A 5,499-nucleotide genomic window follows, 5' to 3' on the forward strand; every position below is an offset into this window, starting at 1 on the left:
TCCGATACCTAGGGTCTGTTATCCAAAGCGACGGTGAACTGGATCGCACTGTGAGGCACAGAATTGACGCAGGATGGATGAAATGACGGCAGGTCACGGGCACCATATGTGACTCACACATTCCTCTTCCCCTAAAAGGGAAGATATATAAGACCTTAATAAGGCCTGCCGTCTTGTATGGATCAGCTTGTTGGACAACAAAAGTGGCGGATGAAAGGCGATTACATGCAGCAGAGATGAGAATGTTGCGATGGATGTGTAGAGTAACGAGAATGGGTAGAATACGGAATGAATATGTTAGAGGAAGTCTGAAAGTGGCACCTGTGACAGAGAAGCTGAGGAGTGCGCGTTTGGGATGGTATGGACATGTGATGAGACGAAATGAAAATGAGGTTGGTAAGAGAGTGTTAACTATGAATGTGGAAGGATATAGAGGAAGAGGTAGACCTAAGAAGAAATGGATAGATTGTGTGAAAGACGATATGGGTAAGAGGGGAGTGAGTGAAGAAATGGTATATGATAGAAGAGTACGGAAGGAGAAAACATGTTGCGCCGACCCCAGGTGACTGGGAGAAGGGCAGGATAATGATGAAATGATGAATGTCTAAAAGTGTCAAATTGGTAGAAAAATCGGGAAAATTTCCATGTATACTCTGAAATCGTAGAAAAATCGTTATATTTCGGTATTATAATCGGTATTTCGGTAAAACTTGAACACGAACAGCGCGCTATTCGCGCAGTTCGTGCAATTAATATGCCCGGACATTATGTCCCGTTTTGAGGCCTACAAGGCCACGCTAGAATCGGACCCCGATGGTTCGTCCGCCGCCGCCGCGATTATCATCCGCGACTCGCCGTTATCGCCTCCCGCGCCGGCACTCCGCGACTCGCCGATGTCGCCCCCCACCCCCGCGCCCGCGTCGATCGCGTCTTGCGCGGCATCAAGCTCCGGCTCCGACTCCGAGTCGGAAATGGAGTACGAGTACGCCGCGAGTCCCCAACCGGGAACCTCGGAAGGGTTCACCACCGTCGCGCGCGGGAAAAAACGCGCCCGCGCCGTGGAACCGTCCGCGGCGCCGAAACAGCCCAAGGCCGCGAACGCGTCGCGTCCTAAAGTCGTGGTCACACCCGACTCCCCTCGCCGCGCAACTCCGTCGCCGCGCCCCGGGCCCGCGCCCGTCCGAAAAGTTCCCGCGCCGCCGCCGGTCATCCTGCGGGAAAAGTCTTCTTGGGATCGCGTGTCCCTGGCCCTTAAGGCCCAAAAGATCAATGTCGTCCATGCGAGGAATATCCCGCATGGAATTCAGATCAAGGTAGAAACATCCGACGACCATAGGTCGTTGACCGCGTACCTCCGCAAGGAACGCATAGGGTACCATACCTATGCGCTCCAGGAGGAGCGTGAACTCCGCGTCGTAATACGCGGAGTCCCCAAAGAGCTCGACGTCGAGCAAATTAAGAATGACCTGGTAGGTCAGTCCTACCCAGTCATAAGTGTGCACCGGATGCACAGCGGGCGCGATAAATTCGCGTATGATATGGTGCTCGTAGCACTAGAAGCCACACCGGAGGGCAAGAAAATTGCCTCATGTCTCCGCACCGTGTGCGGTCTATCGGGGGTCACCGTAGAGGCCCCCTACAAACGCGGCACTCCCGGGCAGTGCCACCGTTGCCAGTTATATGGCCACTCCGCGCGTAACTGCAACGCGCGACCGCGTTGCGTGAAGTGTTTAGACGATCACGCGACCACCGATTGCTCGCGCGTTAAGGAGACAGCGACGGAGCCGCCGAGCTGTGTACTCTGCCGCAAGCAGGGACACACGGCCAACTACCGTGGATGCCCCAAGGCTCCACGGAAGCGCCCGGCAAACGCGCCCCCTAAAACCGCTGGCCCAAAGACTTCGGCGCCCCGCGCGCCGAAACCGGCTTTCGTACCGGCTCCGGTGCCCACCCTCTCCGCGTGGGCGAAACCGTTGCCGTTTACGAAGGCAGGAACGACACCGGCACCCCAACCGCGGTACGCGCCGCAACCTCTACTCGCGCCGCGCCCCGCCCCCGCGCCCGCGCCCGGTCCCGCGCCTCGCCCCGGCCCCGCGCACTCAAACGATTTTACAATTATTCGCGACTACATCGCCGCGATAAACATCGACCGCATGCGTGCGTTCGCCGACGCCATGCGCAGAGCGGTCACGGCCGAAGACCGCCTAAACGCGACGTTCGAGTACATCGACGTCATCGAGTCCGTCCAGCGCACGCTGGTTTGATTACCGGTAATCAATGGCGTGCAACGCGAGATTAAAACCCCATTCTTTGAAGTTAGCATTCTACAATGCTAACGGACTCGCGCGTCAGCGCGACCAGGTTTATGAGTTTCTACGTGACAATCTCATCGACATCCTTCTGGTGCAGGAGACCTTCCTAAAGCCCTCGCGTCGCGACCCCAAAGTCGCGAATTACGTCATGGTTAGGAATGACAGACTCTCCACCCGCAAGGGCGGTACTGTCATTTACTATAGGAGGGCCCTGCACTGCGTCCCTCTCGATACTCCCTCGCTCTTACATATCGAGGCGTCAGTGTGCCTGACGGGACACCAGCCGATCGTCATCGCATCCGTATATCTCCCTCCTGACAAACCCCTCCTGAGCAGTGACCTCGAGACACTGCTCGGTATGGGGGACGCGGTCATTCTGGCAGGCGATTTAAATTGCCACCACACTAGGTGGAACTGCCATCGCACGAATGTGAACGGTAGGCGTCTCGACGCATTCATAGACGACCTCACATTCGAGATATTCAACCCCCCGACCCCCACGTGCTATCCGTACAACGCCGCGCGTCGTCCGAGCACAATAGATCTGGCACTGCTGAGGAACGTAACTCTGCGCTTGCACTCCATCGAGGCAATGTCAGAACTCGACTCAGACCACCGACCTGTCGTCATGCAGCTCGGTCGCCCACTCAACCGCGAACCAGATACGAGGACCATGGTGGATTGGAAGAAGCTGGGCACGTGCTTAGCTGACACCGCTCCACCAATCCTCCCTTGCGGCCCGGATTCAACTCCATCCCCCGAGGACACCGTCGAATCCATAAATATCTTCACTGATCACGTCTCGACGGCGATCACAAGATCTTCAAAGCAAGTTGATGTGGAGGACTGCTTCCACCGCATCAGACTTTCCCCCGATCTTAGGGACCTCGTTAGAGTTAGGAACGCGGCAATCCGGGCCTACGATCGATATCCCACGGATTCAAACCGGACTCGGATGCGTCGCTTACAGCGGGAGGTCAAATCCCGCTTGAGCGACGCCCGAAACGAAAACTGGGATAGTTATTTAAAAGAACTCGCGCCCACTCACCAAGCATACTGGCGACTAGCTAGGACCCTCAAGTCCGAAACTATCGTCACTATGCCGCCTCTCGTACGCCCCTCAGGCCAATCACCGGCTTACGATGACGATGACAAGGCAGAGTTGCTGGCCGATGCACTGCAAGAGCAGTGCACCACCAGCACTCAACACGCGGACCCCGAACACACCGAGTTCGTCGACAGGGAGGTCGAGCGCAGAGCTTCCCTGCCGCCCTCGGACGCGTTACCCCCCATTACCACTTCCGAGGTCAAGGAGGCGATCGATAGCCTGCAACCACGGAAAGCTCCCGGCTCCGACGGCATCCGCAACCGCGCGCTTAAACTGTTACCAGCCCAACTGATAACGATGTTGGCCACCATATTAAATGCTGCTATGACGAACTGCATCTTTCCCGCGGCGTGGAAAGAAGCGGACGTTATCGGCATACACAAGCCGGGCAAACCGAAGAACGAAACCGCGAGTTACCGCCCCATCAGTCTCCTCCCGGCGATAGGCAAACTATACGAACGGCTCCTTCGTAAACGCCTCTGGGACTTCGTATCCGCGAATAAAATTCTTATAGACGAGCAGTTTGGATTCCGCGCCAGACACTCGTGCGTCCATCAAGTGCACCACCTCACGGAGCACATCTTACTAGGGCTGAACAGGCGGAAACCCATTCCGACAGGAGCCCTCTTCTTCGATATAGCGAAGGCGTTCGACAAAGTCTGGCACAACGGTTTGATATACAAACTGTATAACATGGGAGTGCCAGACAGACTCGTGCTCATCATACGAGACTACTTGTCGAACCGTTCGTTCCGATATCGAGTCGAGGGAACGCGTTCCCGGCCCCGTCCCGTCACAGCCGGAGTCCCGCAAGGCTCCGCCCTCTCCCCGTTACTATTCAGTTTGTATATCAACGATATACCCCGGTCTCCGGAGACCCATCTGGCGCTCTTCGCCGATTACACCGCCATCTACTACTCGTGTAGGAAGAAGGCGTTGCTTCATCGACGACTTCAGACCGCAGCTACCACCATGGGACAGTGGTTCCGGAAGTGGCGCATCGACATCAACCCCACGAAAAGCACAGCGGTGCTCTTCAAAAGGGGTCGCCCTCCGAACACCACGCTGAGCATCCCCCTCCCGACTAGGCGCGTCAATAACCCCGCCCCCGCCGTTCGCCCAATCACGATGTTCGACCAGCCCATACCGTGGGCCAAATATTTAGGCGTCACCCTCGACAGTAGGATGACATTCCGCCCCCACATCAAGACGGTACGCGACCGTGCCGCCTTCATTCTAGGACGTCTCTACCCGATGATATGTAGGCGAAGTAAAATGTCCCTTAGAAATAAGGTGACACTCTACAAAACTTGCATACGCCCCGTCATGACCTATGCAAGTGTAGTGTTCGCTCACGCGGCCCGCATACACTTAAAATCCTTTCAAATCATTCAATCCCGTTTTTGCAGGATAGCCGTCGGAGCCCCGTGGTTCGTCAGGAACGTCGACCTCCATGACGACCTGGACTTAGAGTCCATCAGTAAGTATCTGCAGTCGGCGTCCATGCGCCACTTCGATAAAGCGGCACGACACGAGAACCCTCTCATCGTGGCCGCCGGTAACTACATTCCCGATCCTGCGGACAGAATGGAAAGCAGTCGACGTCGCCCAAAACACGTCATCTCGGATCCTCCCGATCCACTAACGGTGCTTTTAGGTACTTCAAGCACCGGTCACCGTTCTCGTCGAACCCGTCGCTTGCGACGAAGGGCTCGACGAGTAAATTAACTCTCAGACACAGCCCACTGAGTTTCTCGCCGGATCTTCTCAGTGGGTCGCGTTTCCGATCCGGTGGTAGATTCTGCGAAGCACGACTCTTGCTAGGGTTCGTGTTAGCAACGTCATCAGGTTTGAGCCCCGTGAGCTCACCTACAAAAGTTAGGGTTACGCTGACATAGCCTCTCAAGGCTCTCAGCTTAGGTAGGAAAAAAAAAAAAAAAAAAAAAAAAAAAAAAAAAAAAAAAAAAAAAAAAAAAAAAAAAAAAAAAAAAAAAAAAAAAAAAAAAAAAGGTAAAACAGAGCCCATATCGGTAGAAATACCGAAAAATCGGTAGGTTCGAAACAGGTGAATGAAGTTAG

This window comes from Bombyx mori, chromosome 4 (assembly GCF_030269925.1).
Source record: "Bombyx mori chromosome 4, ASM3026992v2".
Taxonomy (NCBI): Eukaryota; Metazoa; Arthropoda; class Insecta; order Lepidoptera; family Bombycidae; genus Bombyx; species Bombyx mori.